General features: G+C 47.9%; 1 protein-coding gene across 50 annotated transcripts in view; it reads right to left on the bottom strand.

Annotated features, from left to right (window-relative positions):
- The window catches only part of MAMLD1 (mastermind like domain containing 1), a 144,324-nt gene extending 124,578 nt beyond the window's left edge, over positions 1 to 19,746 (bottom strand). For 24 of the 50 annotated variants that reach the window (XR_012429785.1, XR_012429791.1, XR_012429789.1 and 21 more), the window contains exon 1: positions 17,732 to 17,985. The gene's annotated coding sequence lies outside the window, so the exon portion shown is untranslated. Of the gene's footprint in view, positions 1 to 8,959; positions 9,090 to 17,731; positions 17,986 to 18,375; positions 18,446 to 19,098; positions 19,338 to 19,618 lie in introns of those variants that run through there. The other 26 variants (XR_012429786.1, XR_012429788.1, XM_074028886.1 and 23 more) reach the window with 4 other exon arrangements.
- Positions 19,747 to 19,966: the final 220 nt, after the last annotated feature.

Here is a 19,966-nt window from a genome sequence, read left to right as displayed (position 1 = left end):
ATATCAACAGGTATGAATACATTTATAAGAATATATTTAAAATATTTTCACTTATTGTATTTCCCTTGAAAATATTGACATTTTTGAATTTTAATTAAAAAACTCAGAAAAAAAGGGTTGAACATTAAATAGAAATAATAATAAACACCTTTTTTGTGCTCATAAAAAAATAAAGACCTAAATAAATGAGGAGACATACTATGTTTACTGCCTAGAAGACTCAACATAGTAAAGATGTCAATTCCTGAACTGACCTATAGGTTTAATGCAATTCTCATCAAAATCCCAGCAAAGTTTTTTGCAGACATAGACAAGGTTGTTCTAAAATACACGGAAAGGCACAAGTCCTAGGCTAAAACAATTTTGAGAAACAAGGATACAATGGGAGGAGTGCCTTTACCCAGTATTAACATTTTTATATGGCTGCATTAATCAAGACTGTGTGGCATTGGCAGAGGGATAGACACATAGATCAGTGGAGCAGAATAAGGAGCCCAGAAATAGACCTATAAAAATGTATCCCACTAATTTTTGACAAAGGTGTAAAAGCAATTCAGTGAGGTGGGGATAGCCTTTTCAACAAATGCTACTAGAGCCATTGAGCATCCTTAGGCAAAAAAATAATAAACATCAACCTAAACCTCACACCTTATACAAAAATCAACTCAAAATCGATTATGGCCTTAAATGTGTAACCATCAAACTTAAAAAATATTAGAGAAAGTTTTCAGGACCTAGGACTTGGTGTAGAGTTCTTAGACTCAACCACAAAAATCTGGCCCCCAAAATAGTCTTTCTGTGAAAGAACCTATTAAAAGGATGCAAAGATAAGATGCAGACTGAGAGAAAGTATTTTCAAATTACATATTGGACAAAGTACAAGTATCTAGAATATATAAAGAACTTGCAAAACTCAACAGTAAAAAAAAAAGAGAAAAAATGCAAATAATCCAACTGGAAAATGGGCCAAAGTCATGAACAGACATTCCACGAAGTTATATGGATGAAAAATAAACTCCAAAAAATATGTTCAATCTCATTAGGCATTAGGGAAATGCAAATTAATATGACAATGACATATCTCTACACACCTGTGAGAATGGACTACTCCTGTATTGCACTACACCACTATCAGAATTATGCTGAGTGAAAAAAGCCAGTCTCAAGAGATCACAGGCTATATGATTGAATTTACATAACATTCTTGAAATAACAAAACTATAGGAATGGAGAACAGATTAGTGGTTAGTTGCCGTGGGTTCAGAACTTGGGGTGGAGCAGATCAGGAGGGAAGTGCGTTTGGTATAAAACAGCAACACAAAGGATTGCATATCCTTGTGGTGATGGCACTATTCTTTTTCTTGACTGTGGTCACATGACTCTACACATTTGATAAAACTGCTCTGAATTAAATACTCACACATGTACAAAAATAAGTGCATGTATAACTGGTAAAATCTGAATAAGGTGGATGGAGCGTATCAGTGTGAGTGTTCTGGTTGTGAACTCGGTGAAGGGTAAATAGGATCTTTCTAGTATTGTTTCCTAAAACTGTATGTGACCCTACAATTATCTCAAAATAAAAGGCTGTTAAAAATCACAATAAAGCCTCTATAATTAAAACAGTGTGGTACTGGAAGAAGAATAGGCAAATTGACCAGAGGAATAAAATATGCATCTAGAAATAGACCCAAGTATATGTGGAAACTGAATATATAATAATGGTGACTTTTCAAATCACTGGAGCAAGATGAACATTTGTAAAATGGGGCTGTGATAGCTGGGTAGTCTTTTGAAAAAAGGGAAGGGGATGGGTGCAGTAGCTCATGCCTATAATCCCCAGCACTTTGGGAGGCTGAGGCAGGAGGATCGCCTAAGCCCAGGAGTTCGAGACCAGCTTGAGCAACATAGCAATACCCCCTCTCTACAAATCATAAAAAAAATAAAAACTTAGCTGAATGTGGTTGTGGCACACCACCCTGCCACTGACTATAAGTATGCCACTGCACTCCGGCCTGGGTGACAGAGTGAGACCCTGTCTCTAAAAAAGAAAAAAAAAAAAAAGAGAAACAAACAAAAAGAAAAAAGGAAAGAGGCAAAGTAAGATCCCTCCCATATACCGTTCATAAGAATAAACTCCAAATGGATTAGGAATCTAAATGTAAAACATGAAACCATACAAATACTGGAAGAAAATTGGGTGAATTTCTCTTTAAACTGGATGTGAGGAAAGGCTTTCGAACTGGGATTCAAATCCAGATATGATAAAAGAAAAGACTGATATTTGACAACATAAAATTTTTTTTTGCATAGCAAAGAAAAACAAACATTGAAAAAAACACAAACCAATTAAGTGAAATTACTTGCAACATATATCACAAATAAAGAAAGCTAATATACCTAACACAGAAAAATACTCTTAAAATTGAGGGTAAAAGACTAAAAACCCAATAGAAAAAGGGAGAAAAGACATGAACAGATAATTCACACACATAAAAATATCCAAAGGGCTCTTAAGCATATGAAAAGATGTTGCAAGCCACTCATAATTAGAAAAATGCTAATTAAACTACACTGAGATACAATTTCTCACCTATCAGATTTGTAAAAATTAAAAAGTAAAGCAAATACTTTGTTGGTGAGGCTTGGGGGAAAAAAACACTCTCATACATTGCTAATGGGAATGCAAACTGGTACAATCTTTCTGGAGGGGAATTTGGCAATACTTAACAAAACTACATTTGTTTTTACATTTTGACACATTAATCCCACCTCTAGAAATTTACTCTTTAAGATATACCTCTAATGATATGAAAATACATATGTATTGGGTTGTTCATTGAGTATTATTTTTATTTGCAAAATATTGGAAACAATCTAAATGACTACACATAGGAGGTTGGTTGAATAATTTATGGTACATCTACACAATGCAGTACTATGCAGCTGTAATGAAAGAATGAAGAAGATCTCTATATGGAGTGATTGGTAGGACATGCATTTGAGTGAACAAGCAAAGCTCGAAAGAGTATCTATATTAAGCCGCCCTTATGTAAGGAAGGGTATAGGAAAATACACAGATATCCGTTCATTTGTGCAAAAAGAAAACACAGAAAAACTAATGAAGTTGGTTACTTACAGGAAATGACTGGAATGAGGTGGAAAGGACAGAAGTAATGAGAGAAGTCACTTTTCTGAGGATTTCTTTCTGTACAGTTCTAACTTTTGAAACAATGTTATTATTTCACACGCTCACAGAAAAATAATTAAAATTAGCAAGGAAAGATGGTGGGGAGTGTTGGCGGCAGACAAAAAGGAATCTAAACAGAAACAAGTGAACTAAACCATATTCAAATGACCTCAGTGGGCCCGGGAGATGAACTAGCCCAGGTAAATTTTTAACAGTGTTTGAAGGATACACTCTTACGCAAAGACAAAAAGAATTCTAAACAAATATTGTACTCTTGTTAATTGGCTTCTTCATAGAGTCATGGGTTAGCAACTATGAAACTAGTTTCTGTATATTCTAGGATTAAGCGAGTAAATATATTATGGTAATGGCAGAGAGATTTCTCACTGTTTTGCAAGGAAACTACAAATATGGGAAGGGGAAAGATAGAATGAACTTTGCTGTTGTATTGGTATTTGGAGGTATCAATGTGAACTCATGGTTTATGGGTAAGTACGGAGGCAGGTAGATAGAGAAACAGATATTACCAAAATAATAAATAAAAAAGGAATAGATATAGATGTGAGTTAATTATTCTCCTAGCTGAGAGGGTTTAGTAACAATGACACATCTGTAGAAATGTGCATGCTCTTAGTACCCAGATCTTAGTTTCTAAATGCCATTCTTCACTAAAAGAAGTTAGGATTCCATGGGAAAATGGCTGATTTTAAGGCTAAGGCAGAGAAAGTACAAGATGAGCCTGGAGCAGATGTGCCAAAAATTAAGGGCATGCTCAAAGGATGATTAGGGGCATGTCAGAAAGACATAGTAACTAGTTTGAAGGAGTTCCCACTGGACACACCTCAGACAATTTGAGCATCAAAATAAATAATAATAGGAAAGGATTATAACTGAAAATAAAAATGCACAAGTCCACCTAATATAAATAAAAGCATAAGTAAATAAATGGGAGTGAAAGAAGAAAAGTTCTTTCTTATAGTAGAAAGTCAACTAATAATCGTAGAATGGATGATGGAATCAGAAATTCATTAGTTGGCAACCAGCATGATAATCTTGCCTCAGGCACAGACCATCAATAAATGCTAAGCTAGTGAGTGAAAGTTTGAGGTGTAGTAGGATACTAACAGCTTCAAAATATATTTATTTCCCCAAGATACTAATTAATGGCAAGGAGAAGAAATAGAAACTGGACAGTGGAGATATCTGGCAGACATCACCTTAACCAAGTGATCAAAGTGACAATCACCAGGAATAGGATGAATGGAACTAACATCGTGGACCTTCTGACGTGATACACTCATGCACAACATCACTTCTGTGGTATTTCTGCCAATAGTACATAACAGTGATCTAACTATGAGGAAACATCAGGCAGCAAACTCAAATTGAGGGACATTATGCAAAATAACTGGCATGTACTCTTCAAAAATGTCAATGCTACAAAACACTAAGACAGATTGAGGAACCATTCCATATTAAGGGACACTAAAGAGACATAACGACTGAGTTATGAGTGCGCTGCATGATCCTGGATTTTCTTTTGCTATAAAGGACATTATTAGGACAATTGGCAAAATCTGAATAAAGCCTTTAGATTAAAATCTTTAGATAGATTAGTACCACTGTTAGTTTCCTGCTTTTGATCAATACCTGTGCTTATGCAGGAGAACGTTTTAGGAAATGTTAGGAAATATATATTGCAGTATTTGGAGATAAAAGAGCATCATACCTACAATTTGTTCTCATAAAGTTCAGAATAAAATGGTGTGTGTGTGTGTGTGTGTGTGTGAGAGAGAGAGGTGGTACATAAAACATAGAATGTGGTAAAATTGCAACATTTGGGGAATCGAGTGAAAGGTAGTTAAACATTATTTGTATTATTCTTGCAAATATTCTGAGAGTCTGAATTTATGTCAAGTGAAAAATTAAATTAAAAAAAGGGTTAGAAGTGATCAATTAATCTCCTAGGGAGAAGGTATTGAGATCAAAGATTGAAGGCCTGAGGGGAAACCAGTAGAAAATGCTCACAGCTGATGGGTGAATTTCAAAGAAGCAGCAGGACAGGAGTCTCCAGGCACAGTAGGCATTCAAAAAATGGTAACTGTTGTTTTGATAAATTTCAGAAAGTACTAGTTCATCTCAGAGATATATACCTCCTAACTCTTTCAGAAACATCACTAAATATTGCCTCTAGAAAGGATTTAAAGGTCATGTACTGTACTGGTCAAGTCATATCTTCCAAATATAACAATCCAACATAATAAGAGGAAAATTCTACAAAGCCCCTTTAGCTCAGCCTCCTCATTGTAACAGTAGGAACCGTGAGGCCCAGAGAGGGGAAAGGACCTGCCCAAGGTCACACAGCAAGGCAGTAGAGCTGGGCCAGGCACCAGGGTGCCTCCCTCCCAGGCCAAGGCCTCTCTGACTCTGCACCTCCATACAGTCTGGCTTCAGGCCAGAGGAGTGGATGGCTGGGAACCAGACAAGAGGTAGCTGGGATGGCCCTGAAAGATACAGTCCCAAAGTTGGTGGCTGTTTGGGAATGAGTGGGGCACATTTTGTGAACACCCTATAAGCTATAGGTGGCCAACATATTTATGTGATTAAAAATACAAAATAAGACTGAATACGCTGGGTGCAAACAGTTGAGAAACTAAAAGCTTCTTTTAGACAAGACAAACTGTTACTTACTACAAAAATAAGGGTGGAGTGGCTTGGGATTTTTTTTTTTTTTCATAATGAAAAGTAGCAAATATGAAGTCAAACCTAAAACAGCCCATCAGTTTGAAATAAAATAAATCCAAATAACAGGCCCGTAAGGACCACCCCCCAATATTCAAAAAATCTGTTTTATTTTAAATTAGGCATTGGTACAAGACCAACAAAATTAAATATTTACTGCTAACAGAGAACTCTTGGATGTTGGGGGCAGGGGTGGAGAACAAAAATTCCTTTCTGATAAGCTAGTATCTGATAGCTAGAAATCAGAATCACTCAGCCCTATATTCTGCTGACTGCAGGTCCCACATGGAGTTGAGGGCCTGGAAGCTTCTTCTGTAAGGTCCTAGGACGTGCGGTGTGGGGCAAGCAGTGGGTTGCAAGGTGGACCTCCTGGGTCCTGGACCACCTCAGCTGTGAGCAGCTTGCCAGGGAAGCCTGGGCAAGCATGATATTTTTCTTCAGCTGCAGCATCCTCATGCATAAAACAAGGGGTCTCTAAAGGAATTTCCATTTTTTTATATTATTTGGTCCTACATAAATACATTTCAACTCTTTGTCTTTAGCTAAAACTTCTAAAACTGTTATCACTTATATAACAGTCACAGTCCCCACCTACCCAAACCAAAATACAACTCCATGCTTTCAAGTCTCTGGTAATTTCAAAAAGAACAAATTATTACTTATCCTTTTCAAATATTTTAAGTAACTTAGAGTTTAACTTGCTATTGGAGAATTATGGAATGCCAGAGCTGGAGGAGCCTTTTGGATGCCCCTAGACCATTCCTTCATTGTACAGATGGGGAAAATGATGCCCAGTCCAAGGAAATAGCTTGCCCCAAGTGCCATGGCTAGTTGGTATCAAAGCTGAAGTCGGACCACTTGCCGGTGGCCCCCAGGTGGGTATTCTTCCCACTGTAGCACCAGGGACTCCTCCCAGACTCAGAAAGCTGGTCTGAAACAGTGAATCTTCCAAAGGGCAACCACCCACTGCCAAACTTTCCAATTTACAAACGACTCTCATTTTGTTTGATGACATGACGGTACCTAAAATTCCTGGGTGGCATCTGCTTTCAATTGACTTGCACGATTCCTCTCCCTCCAGATTAATAATGAAATTAAGGGCGAGATGCTCTGGCCAAGGATGGGAATGGGAGCCACTCTGCGTAGTGACCCTGTACTAAGCACTCATTTTCAACATGATCTCCACTTAACTATCCCTGGCTTGGTTTGGTTGGGTTGGTTTAACAAAAGAAAGAATGGGTAGGGAGATACCTCAATATGTTTGCAAGACAATTCAAAGCAAAAACAGTTCTCCTCTCTTTCTAAAGGAGAGGGAGAGCCCAAGCTCCTAGCAACACATTTCTTTCCAAAAGGTTCCTAAAATCCACATGGAGTGGGGGAAGGGACTAAAAAGCTCTGCAAATATGTGGCTGCCTCCACTTTGGAACTGCATAGCAACAGGCTCAGCAAGGCCAGGATCTCCCTCTGAGGGTTCAAAGGGCTTTCCAAACCTGCTCTTTACTTTCTAGGGCTGACTTTGAGGACCTGAGCATTCATTAGGGCCAGGTTAATATGATGATGGGCTTGTGTTTCTAGGAGAACTGAAAATACACTATTGTGAGGAGTCAGAGAACTTGGAAGGTGCACAGGATCAACAAGGGCCAAGGAAATGTCTTCCTGACTTGTCATGAGACCCAGGGCCAGCACCTGCTCCTCTCTGGGCCTCAGTTTCCCCATCTTTGATATACAAGCCCTCGTGGCCTTGCCATGAGAAGACTTTCCACACTTCCAGGGTTCGATGGGGAAGGTCGTGGCGGGCTATTTGAATGGAGTCCAGCCATCCTCCTCCCTCCTAAGCAGACCCCCCATATCACACCAGCAGGCCCAACCTGAGGCTCCTTTCCAAAGGGACACAACCCCACTTCCTCAGGATAGGGCCCTGGAAAGATCCTGGGGTAAGACTACTTACCAGTTTTCATGAGGGTCTGGCTAGGCCCTTTCAGTGACTATGAGAGAGACACACAGGATCCACTTTACCTTCTCATGCCCGTTGTGACAGTACTGAAATGTGAAAAACCAAACAACTATCGGCCTCCTCAGATCCCATTTCCTCACTTCTGCAGCAGGCAAATGTGGAACCTCCTCAAGGCACTGGGCTGGCTACACACATCCTTGACCGATTCTGGAAGTGCCAAGGGCTGGGTAATTGGGGTCTCTAAAACTGTCTAGATCCTGGACACACTGCATGCTCTCTGAGGTCCCTCCCAAGCCAGAGTCTCTTGAATGCTAGTTTGCCTGGGTGTAACTTATGCAGTATCAAAGAAAGGGACAAAGTGACTTTTCAAGTCAAAAGAAACCCGATTTTCTTTTGTTAAATGTCTGACATCGAATGGAAAGGCAAAATAAATAAATAGTAAACACTAACACTAAAGAGAGCAACCCATGAGTGTGCCCTGAGCCTGATATTTACAAGACCACCTCACCAACACCATCTCTTTTGAATCTCCCACAATGCTCCAAACTTGGTGGAACTGACATTCTGATATTTCCATCTGACAACTGAGGGCACTGAGACTCAGGCAGGTTCACAGACTTGCCTAAAATCCCATAGTTGGTCAATGTCTCCTGCTGAAGGGAAAGCTCATATTGAGGCATTCTTAACCTGTGACAAAAGATCCCTGAGAGAACCATGAGTGGGCTTAAGGCCTAGTGGTGCCTTAAATTAGAAGCAACACTGCATGTTATTTTTCCATTGTCTAAGGAGAAGACCCAGAGCTTTCATCAGATTCTCAAAGAAGTAAATGATCCCTAAGAGACAAAGAGCCACCCCTGCTTCAGAGGATCGGGAGTCATTTTTGTTATGATTTGAGGTTCAAGAGACTAGTTGCAGTTAGCTTCCCCAAGGGCAAGCTCAGAAAACCTTGGCAGCCAGGTAGTTCTCTAACTCATAAATAGGACCAGCTTTATGCCAGGCATGGTACCATTTGGTGGGGTGGAGGGTGGGGTGTGGGAAAAGAGGGCTTCCCTAAGCCCTGAACACCTCCTTACCTGTGCCCTAAACAGCAGATTCTCTCCAAGGCATGGTAACTCTTGCATCTTTTAATTCAAGCTGGAGGCTCCAGATTCTCCAGAGGAAGGGAATCCCACTAAGGTACAGCGGGCTGAGGATGGCATCTTTCTAGGTAAGGTGGAGAGGGGGTGTGAGAAGCAGGAGGCAGATCTAGAAACCAGGAAGGAAAAGGTGGGAGTACTGAACCTCAACTCGATTTGCTCGGGATTTGACAGCCAAAGGCATGGCTGAAAAGGCCAGTGAGCCTATCCCCAGCCATATGTAGAACACGGCTTCAGACCTAGCCTTTGCTATCTTGGCAAAGTTCTACTCCTGAGAGAGGGTGAGTGTGTGAGTGTGTCTGTGTGTGTGTGTACGTGTGTGTGTGTGTGTGTGTGTGTGAGTGAGAGAGAGACAGAGACAGAGAGAAAGAGAGAGAGCTCTTCACAACCGCCTGAGCAAGGAGATGAGAACTCAAATGGCTAACCTGGCCATCTCTCAAATCCCAAAAATCAGCTTTGGTGGGCCCAAACTAGGCAACCAACGATGCTGCTAAGGCTCCCAACCAGGGCCTGAGAATGCAATCTTCTCAAGCACCCAGAATGGGGAATTGGCCTCCCACTCTGGGATCCACTGCTGCTGTTTGGGAAGGTGGGGATAAAAGAGATATGTAGGACTGCCAAAGGGCTATTACTGTTGGGGAGTGCTGGTGCAGGTTGCCCAGGAAGAGCAGGCAGGAGGAGGGAGAAAAACCTGCCCAGAGAATCCCCATTAACTTCATCTTGTGATTTCATTGTCACAGCCACTCAGAACAGGTTTGGCCCCAGGGGCAGGCTCTTGGGAGCCTCCGATTTAATAATGTGCTCACCTCATGCTGTGGGACAAGACCTTACCACGAGCCCTATTAGTGGGTGAGAAAGGACTCCCTGGCTGCCCTACTGCACAGGGCATCAGTCATACTCCAAAGCTAACACCCCGGCCATATGCTTGGGTGTTACCTTTGTATCCGGTGCTCCCCAAGTGGATTTGGGCAGTGACACTCCTTGATATTTTCAGGGTTCATTTTGAGAACTGTCACGGCAACTAACATGATAATGCTCTTTACCCCATGGCTGGGGGATCACTAGAAACAACCAGATTGTTCACTTTAACTCAACTGTCAGCACAATTATTTTAACACCAAGTGTGTCAGGTTTGACTCCATATTCCGGAAATTAATTTTAGAGTGGCAGGGAAATAAAATGGCATACTTCTTTGAGCTTTGTTACAACACGTTCATGCAGCAAACTGCGAAGAAAATGTAGTAATTAGAGGTTAAATTAATCCTTGACAGACAAGCGGCTTAGAAACGCTGTGCCCTCCTCCCGAAGCCTAGCATAACGCATGCCAGTCTTTCAGAATTAGACACGCAAACCATGTGATGTTGGCAACTGCACCAAAACTACTGTCCCACTTAAAATTCCAAGGCCGGCGCTGGAACTTCCAGAGGCAGATATTAACACTGAGATCTCATTAAGAGCCAAACCCAAACAACCTCCCACCATTGCCAAAGGAGCCCACCCAGCCAAGCCCTCCACAGGGCTGGCTGCCTGACTCTCTGACAGCAACTCAAAAACGAGACACACACTCCCTTCTAATTCTTAATTTACAATCTCCATTCTCCAGCTACTTCCAGACTTCAAGTTCAGATTCTAATATGACCCTTTGCTGTCCTAACGATGCTGAGCAAAGCACACATTGATACAGGGCAGATTATATTACACCACAGTTACAAGCGCTCCACCTCCACTGGCTGCATTTCTTTTTACCACATTTGCTCTGCCTCAAAAGGAAAGCCTGTCTGCCCACACATGGGTGCAAAATGGATGTTCTATACTCGACTGAGAGCTAGAGACCAGGGTTCTGTCAACTTTGGGCTCCCTTTACTATGGCCCTAGGAAAGTCAGACGCTTCTCTGGGTCTCAGTTTCCTCTTCCGTAAAATCATGGGGTTTTACTCTTCCAGCTGTAAGATTCTCCATCTTTCAATATCTGAGTTTGCAGGTGAGATGGTGTACCTGTACTAACTATGTTCAGGTGCAATGGTCAACCGACTAGCAGAGCCACAGAAAGGAAGGCAGAGCTGGGTCCTGTCTTCCTCCTCCGCACTCTGTCCCAGCATGCTGCCGAAGCTGAGGGTGGAATTTCAGATTCAAATGCAGGGAAAAATAGAAATGCACTACTTGTGGGGTGAGGATGGAGCTGGGACAATTGGACCAAGAACTTGGAATTCCTCAACATGTTCAGAATTACTTGACTTTGTTTTTGTCCTGTCTTTATGCTCCAAAGACCCACGCTTTCCTCTCAAAAGTGGACACAAGCTGGGGCCACCAGGTCCTTTTGACCTGGATTCCATTAACTCTCTCGGGTGCTGTGGCCTCCAGTGATCCCTTCCAAAATCAGCAGAAAACTGTCCCTATGGTCTAGTGTCTAGGTACTCGCACAGGTGGAAGAAAGGGGAAAAAAAATCAATGGCTGGCCTGCTAGGCCCTCTTCCAACAAGATGATATCCTCTGGTCCGCTCCATCCTTCTCTGAACCTCAGGAAACAATTCTCAGCCTTAAGAAAATGGCATTTCCCAAAATCCACTTACTGGTTATTTACTTGGCAGAGCAAGCAGCAGGGCACATGGGAGGGTAAGGTAGCTTCCCACACCCACCCACCAAGGAGATGGGAGTCTGGGAGGCTCCAACTGGGCTGTGCAGAAAGGAGCACTGGCTGTGTCGGGGTCAGAGAGCAGCCGGGCAGGACTGAGTTGCCCCTGGGGTGGGGGGATCCTCCTTCAGTGGCAGAATGAGCCCACTCTTTTGTAGGCCAAGGAAGGGAGGGAGTAGTCTGAAGCTGGGGCCTCAGGGAGGCCCAGGATAGCCAATCTAGGCAAGGAAAGCTCTCCTAAACTTTGCAAAGAGCTTTTTGCTTCTTGCTCCCAAACTCTCCTTAGGCCCCGTCTCTGGAAGCCTTTACTCTGGGAGCTCAGTGCCTACAGCCAGGGAGGCCCCTTGCTATCCCCTCCCCCGGGGGTAATATTTTTGAACTGTTTCATATCTGATTGCTTTGGATGTTATAAAGACGTCAGATTTTAGGAGAAAACTTGAGGTTTGAAGGAAACCAGGGAGGCTCTGTGAAGGGGAGAAAGAAAGCAACCAGAGGGGGGGGATGGGGGCAGGGAAATGAGGTAACCCAACTCTTTTGCTTCTGTCTCCTCCTCTGGAAGAAAATGCCCTTGGGGCTTCAGCAGTCCTGGGCTGGTAATTTGGGAGCAGGACCCCACAGGACTATGTACCTGCAATCTTGGCATGTAAATATCCTATAACACAAGCTACTGTTTCTTACTTCCATGGGGAACTCCCTGACTAACTGCCCTGACAGCTCCATGGGGCCTTTTCTTCTTCCTTTGACACCTTTACAGACTAAAGAACAACAATGACACAACAAAAATAAGAAATCATAAGCATTTGCAACACAGTCTCTTCAAGTTCATTCTGATTTATGAAATTTCCCTCCTTGAAGTACTGAAGATGTTTAAGGACTCAATGCCTGCAAAACCAGGCCGGTTCCAATTGAGCTTTGCAATGCTTTTTTCCTGCCATACAGTTGACTGGTGCTGCCTAGGTTACCCCTCGGTGGCGTTGTGAGAGGTGTATGATGGGAATTGGTTTATTGTGCTGATCCATAGTAACCAGCTCCTGTTCCTCCATCATTTATCTCCCTCCCCAGCGACATCTGGGTTGGTCTATTCACATTCTCAGCATTCTATCTGCTCCAACAAACACTCAGCCTTTTCTGCTTGGATAAGGAGTTTTTTAGTTACATCCATTATATGTGTATCAACATTTATGGCAGCAAGATAATTGCTAAAGAACTCAGAGGATAAAGAGTCCTTCTTCATAATGTTCACCCCTGCCCCTTTAAAAAATCAATATTAACCTCAAGTAGGACAGCAGCAGGTTCTTACATAGCTGCTGTGTCCTCAAAGTTGGAAATGTGATTTAAAAAAAAAACAGCTGGATTAGGAAGAAAAGAAAAGGTTCAACAATGGGTTAAGAACCCACATCCCACTGGTGCACGTGTGTGCAGATGGAAGGCCTTTTTGTCTTTGAAACCTTTGCTAAATAACTGCAAAGCAGCAAATCTGCTCTCCATTAGATGAGTCCTTTGGAAATATGCCAGTCTACTCTAAAGAGTTTAGATCCCGTTATCTGTATACCAACCCAATGATTAGGAGGCCTGCCATCAATAGGAGTATTGGACAAGAGAACCTTTGGGTTGATTTCTGATGTCTGCTGTCGCTGATTCTGGGCTAGAAGTTCACACTTGCAAAAGACACAAAAAGGGGAACACTTCCCACTTTTGTATTGTTTTGATTGGCCTTCTGCCATTTTTTTACTCCTCCTTCTTATCCCTGCCCTTCAAAATACCAGCCCCTTTTTATTATCTGTCTAGCTGTTTCCCGATGACAAGGTTGAGCTTGATGTTTCACTTTCCCAGAAAATGACTATTTCATTCACAAACCACAGTGTTTTAGAACTGGAAGGGACTCAGACTCAGAGGTCATGGGATTGGGGGAGAGAAAGGATGGACTTGTTCAAGATCACTCTGCTAATTAGTGGGCAGAGCTTTCTAGAACACAAGTTTCCCAGCTCCTAGGCTAATGATCTATGCAATGCACTGTTGCAGGAAAAAAAAAAAAAATCAGAATCTTTAAAAAAAGGGTTTACTGTATATCGAGTTCCTTTAAAGGAGAGGCATAGTCCAGCTATTTTCAGAAGAACCACTTGTCTAAGACCAGCTTATCCCCTTTCATAACCCCAAATAGTAATTGAGTTTCCTAGGGACCATCCATTAACAGGTGCATTTTATGCCTTTAGGTGACCAATTTAAAAGGGAAGAAATTATATTAAACATGCTGGCTAAGCTAAAAAAAATCCCTTTCCTTAGTAAAAAGGATTGACAATAGTGAATCTCCTACCTTAAGATGCAATGAATGTGTAGCCCCCACCCCCACCCCAGCAACAGGGTATTTCCTGGTGGAGTGTAAAAATTCAATGACGTTCCTATTTCAGCCCACACATCTGTGTCACTGTCAGCGTCAGTGGCAGGAAAACAGACGAAGTCACCCTTTGCTAATGATTTCCTAACATGGAATTTCCTTGTATCTCCTAAAGGCTTTCTTCTTCCAACGCCAAACTGTTCCCCACCCCCCCCCCCCAACACATTGTACTGAAGAAAAACTGAAAATGGTCACAGCCGGAAGAGGATGATTTTTAAGGAGATCTTGTAAGGAAAAGCTTCAGCTCTTTGTGATATTTTTAAAGGGGGAAAAGGGGGAAAGACTGCTAGTTTTTTCCGAAGCTGAGCAAAACAGAGAGATTTCCTCCCAGGCATCTGGAAATCTCTCAGCCCCATCTCTTTCTTTCTTTTTTCCTGCCTCTTCTGTCCCAAGTTCCACTTTGAGCAACATTCTTACTTCAGTACTGAAAGAAACACTCACACATGGCAGGCAGGCACCGGGAGAGGGCAGCCCCCAGAGCAGAGAGCAGGCATTGGAGAACCACCAAGCACAAAGCAGTATAGGAGCCCATCACTTTTCCCCTCTGGAGAATATCCTATTTAATATGCAAACTGGTCATCAAGTGAAAAGAGGGCTGTTACTTTAAGGGGAAGAAGCTGATTAGCTGCTCTGGCTGGCAGCAAACAGCTGGTCTGTCCGGCAGGTTCAAGGCCATTTCAGCTTCTCTCTTATGGAGGCACCATATGCTCCATCTCGCACATCAGCAGCTTTATTTTCCAATGAACTTGCTCCAGAAGAGAAGCACAAAGGGGGGAGGAGAAGGCAGAACCAGTAGTTTACCCTTTGATTACTTTCTTGTGGTTTTAGATGCAGTTGGGATGTGTGTATGCGCGCAGTTGGTGTGTATGCGCGTTGGGGGTGTTAACGCTTCATCTTCTACTCCAAAGACCAGAGAACAAATGTTTGACCAGCACTTATCGATAACCTCCAGAGATGGGAGGGGAGGGGAGTAAGAGAAAGATATGCAAAAAGGCACAAATAAAACGTCGACATCAGATTAAATGGAAATAGGAGGGGCGGAGGTGGCCAGAGAGCGGTTGGAATCTGACTTCGCTGGGGAGACCCACCAGCCTGATCTTGGGCCCCGCCCACTTTCCTTATTTGTCACTTTTTTCTTTTCAGTATTCCCTTCCCGAACAAACTCCATGAGAGACACCAACCACTTTGGGGCACAGGGGCGGAGCAGGCCAACAGAATGGCGAAAGGTTACTTCTAACATTATATTTGACATTCCTCAGTGCAAGCCCTGGTTCTCGAAAGTTTTAGGGGGTCGGTTATAAGGGACAAGGACCCGCTAAATCGTCAATCCAACTAAAGCTGGCAGCTTTAGTGCCCGAAGCTGGGTTAGGTGCAGAGGCAGCAGGCCAGCGCGCGGTCCACAGTGGCATGCTCATCCTCACTGCCCGCCTAGGCTACACGAACCCCGGAGGTGGCGGCTCCCACTGCCTCCGCGCCTCCAAACAAAGGGCACTCGAAGAATTTGAGCCCCTGTGTGTGGCGGGGCGGAGGGTGTGGCAGGAGGGCGCGGGAAGAAATGAGGCGTGTAGTCAGACGCGGGTGGCCTAAGCCTCCGAGCTGCCTCCTTCTTCTTAGCCACCGGCGGGCGCGACAGCTGCCCTGAGCTCCGGCAGCGAGGGGCGCCCGCTGCAAAGCGAAACCAGGGAAAGGGCGCCCCCTATGCCGGAGCCCGGCGAGCGCATCGGCGAGTCGCGTCTGCCCACCCCGCTGAGCGCTTGCCGCCTAGGGCCTCTGCGTGCGCCCGCCTGGTCGCAGTGCAGTCCACTGGGCCGTCCGGGCCGCCGGGATTTAGGGTGTCCAGGGCTGGCAGGCTGGGCGTGCAGCGAGGGCCGGGGCTGGGGCTCCGTGCACCTTCCTGGGTTCCCACAGAGGGTCCTTGAAACACAACCCCCTCCCCCATCGCCTACACTTGCCCTCCTGTCCCGAGCGGCTCGAAACCACTTGGAGACAGCCGCCCCCGCCCCCTGCCTCTGCGTCCCTTTCCCCCTTCCCTCTCTCCAGCCTCCTGGGAAACAAAGGGGCTTTTTATAAAGCGGATTGTTGGCGGCGGCGGCGGGGGTGGGAGGGAGCGGGGATCTATAAAGACAAGAAGAGGTGGGAGGGAGGGAGGGAAGGAAAGAAGCTGCGCGGCCTCCAGGGGCCCAGAGCTGCGGTGGCGGCCGGGAAGCCCCGGCGGGTGCACGGTCGACCCCGCCCGGCCGGTGGGCACTCGGGCGGCAACCCACGCCTGCCAAGAGCTGGGCCGCGCCGCTGCGATGTCGCTCGCCGGCTTGCCGCAACCGGGGAACACAATTCCCCAGCCGCGGGCCGGGGCCTCTGGGGGCGGCGCAATTCCCGCGGGGGTCTACCCCGGGAGACCCAGGCCCTCTCCCTAGCCAACTCTTTCAAAATTGCTCGGTCTCAGGGAGACTTTGCGCCTTTGTTCCAGCGCAGCCGCCTCTAGTAAGCTCGACTCGCTCGCCCTCGCAGACAATGTCCGGGAGCCGGCCTCGGTTTGCTTACCCGTGAACAGCACGTTCACCTTGGGTACCGCGCCCCCGGGGGGCACCGTTCCGCCAAACAACAACGACGAGCCACCCCAGCAAAAGGAGCCCTTTCTCCCCACGCCCCCCAGCCACCCTGTGCTCCTGCCCGCTTACACACACCCACACTCGGGGTGCCCAGGTCAGCCGCACCCAGCTGCAGGAGCGCGGCGGGAGTGAATGCCCCAGCTCGAGGCGCGTGTTTGCCCAGGTTCCGATGGCTTCAGGGCCGAGCTTTCTGGCAGGCTAATCCTATTAGTGTCTGCTTAGTCCGAATTTAATCACGGATCAGAATCAGACGACATCTCCAGCTTTCCAGGAGGCTTCGGACACACTGCATTGGGACGGAGCCTGGCCAAGCCAACTGGCCGAGAAAAGTATTTGGCGGCGCTCCGGGGGGCTTCCCGCCCGCGCTAGCCCGCGCCGGGCGCCCAGCTCTGTCATCGCGCGGATGCTGGGGAACCTGTGCGGACTCTGACACAGGGGTGCCAGGGCTGCTCCGCAGGAATCCAGTCCGGGCTGCCCTGAACACCAGCTTAGCTCCGGGTTGCTCTCCCCAGGAGTTGGCAGGGGAGGGAGTGCAGGGCAGCGGGTTCGGCGCACACACTCCACACTCTAGCTCGGAGGCGGCAAACAGCGTCGGGGTGGGGGAATCCTTCACCCAGTGCCCACTGCCTACTGGCCTGGGCTCAGGGAGCTGGCATGTGAAGGCACCGTCGCCGGTGACACCCAGGCTGCAAGCGACCCGGGGGTGCTGGGACAGAGTGGGAGACTCCCGGTAGCTAAGCGTAGCCCTAGGAGCCCGCTCAGCTTGCGCCCTTCCACCTTTCCTCCCCGGTACGTGGCTGCCAGCGCCGGATTTCAGACGCCCCATGGGCGCGGAGCCAAAGGCCGTGGTCTCCGGCGTTTCGAGCTGCGCCCAGCCCAGCCGAGCTGGTTCGAGAAAGGGGCGGCCGCCCGCAGCGCCAGGTGGGCCGTGTGCTCAGAGCAAACTTTAGGGTCTACCGACTCGAAGCACCCCGGGACCCCGATCCTCAGCGATGGGGACCATAACTGGGGGCTACAAGTGTACCCCGGAACCCCCAGAACAGTCGGACCTCCTGCGTCCGCCCTCAGCCTTACCGTGCTGCAGAGCTCCGGCGGCGGCGGGGGCAGTGTCCAAGGGGCGGGCGGCCGCCAGCGCGGGCAGCCTGGCCTCAGGCGGCCGCCAAGGAGCCCAGCCCTGTTGCAGATCACCCCCTGGCTAGCGGCCGGTGCCCCCGCGCCCGCCCGCCGCCGGCCGCTTTAGCTCGCGGCCAAGTTCATGCTGGCGGCGCTGCAGTGGCGGCCTCAATCTGCTCGCTCCATTCCCACCGCCCGGCTCCGCGCCGCGCGCCCGGAAGGTGGAGTTTCGGGGGTTTAAGTTACTGATAGGCATTTCTCACTGCTGTGTCACTCGGGGAGGAGGAGACACGCACGCCGCACATTCACACACCCTCACACTCACGGCGACGAGCGGCTCCGGCCTTAAAGGGGAAGCCGCGCTGCCCTGCCCGCGACCCCACCAGCCCCAAGCCTGGAAACTCAGGGTTTCCACGCCGGGATGGGGCGGCGGGCATCCAAAGCGCTGCGGCCGCCCAAGTGGCCTCCCAGGCCCTCCCACCAGTCTTTAGAGGAGAAAGCGGCCGCAGGCTGGCTTCGATGTTGCTGCCTCATTTCTCCAGTCGGCTCGAACCAGGGCTTCTGGGGAGGGATCCGAGGGGCGGAAGGGGCATCGGTGCACTCACCTTGGCTGCTCCGCACTCAGTGGAGGGTGGTCTGTGCCCTCGGTGTCAGCTGGCTTGCCTAGGCGGTGCGCTGGTGGGAAGAGGCGACAGCAGGGTTACCGGAACGCCTCCAGCAGACAGAGCCCGCCGGAGGGCCGCAGTCGGGGCCCGGCGCGCTCGGGAAACCCGCACACCGAAGGTAGACTTTCCGCGTCTGGGGAAAGCGAGCTGGACAGCCGTGAGTGGCCGGGACACACTAAGAGCGAGCACGGAGAGCCGAAAGCCAGCGGTCACCAGTGACAGGGCGAGAGAGCGCTCAGGACCGAGAGACCAAGAGAGACAGGAGATCGCACGAGACACAGAGAAGGCAGAGACTGAGAGACAGATATCGAGAGAGGCACCGGCGGAGATAGAGGTAGAGACACGATGGAGGGAGAGTAGAGGAGAGGAGAAGAGAGAAGAGGAGAGGAGAGGAGAGGAGAGGAGAGGAGAAGAAAGGAGAGGAGAGGAGAGGAGGAAAGAAGGAGAGGAGGAGAGAAGGAGAGGAGGACAGGGACCAGAGAACAAGAGAGCTTGCAAGAGGAATGACAGATCCCTGGAGGACCCTGAAGTGTCACAGGGACGGGAGTCTCATCACAAAGTAGCCTATTCAGCCCCCATCCTCCTTCCCATTTTCACCAGAGCCTGACCCTAGGGCTAGCGGCCAGGCCCTTCTCCTCCCCTCGCCCGGGGAGGGTCACTCACCTGCAGTGGGTGGCTACTGGGTGGGTAGCGCCAGTCCCTCCGCCCACGCATCCGCTCACCAGCTCGCGCCCTGACTGCCAAACAGACCCGCTGTGGCAGCAGCGGGGACCAGGGCTCTCAGGTGGCAGTTAGGGAACTGCACCCGCCCCATCCCGGCCGAGTGCCCCACTCCCCACTTCCCACTCCCCCACTCTCAGCGCGGACGCTGTCGGCGTCGCCGGCCAGTACGCTTAGCTCAGAGTCCAAGCTCGCTGGCCAGTCTCCCGTTTCACTGGACCAGGGCACGCGATGCTCCCGCCCAAGCTGGGCTGGATTGGCTCCCTCCGCAGTTATCCCAAGACAGACACCTGCGGCTTCTGCAGGAACATAGGTTCCTTGGGAACTGCCGGGCGGGCCAGCGCGCCCTGTCCACCATCTGCCCTGGCGCCGAGTCCAGCGACTCCCCTCCCACCTATCCCACTTTCCGGGTATTTGGCTGCACCCCTTCCCCAGGTTCCCCTCCCTGGGTGCGTTTCCTAACCTGGACTTCTCCAGCCGATGGCAGCTGCAGGGGCTGAGCACAGCCCGGGAACGCCGCGTCGGCTCCGACAGCAGCAGCGCTCAGCTCCTGTCCGCACCTCTGAGTAGCAACCTGTCACCAACACATCTGGTCACGCTCAGCGGAGCCGCAGGCCACGAATAAAGGGGTGGGCCCGCCGCCCACTAGGCCCCTCCTTCCCTCCACGCCCACGCTCTCGGCCCTCGGAAAGCGCTGGGGCCACCTCGGAGAACCCAGCGAGATCCCTTCGTGGGCTACGTAGGCGCAGTGAGGCTGGGCGGTTGCCTCCTAGCGTTTCACGAAGTTACCTGGAGGAAGAGCGGCGTCCAG

The sequence above is a fragment of the Macaca fascicularis genome, chromosome X (genome assembly GCF_037993035.2).
Source record: "Macaca fascicularis isolate 582-1 chromosome X, T2T-MFA8v1.1".
Classification (NCBI taxonomy): domain Eukaryota; kingdom Metazoa; phylum Chordata; class Mammalia; order Primates; family Cercopithecidae; genus Macaca; species Macaca fascicularis.
Note: the sequence above shows the minus strand (reverse complement) of the source record. Positions and strands in the feature narration are given on the sequence as shown.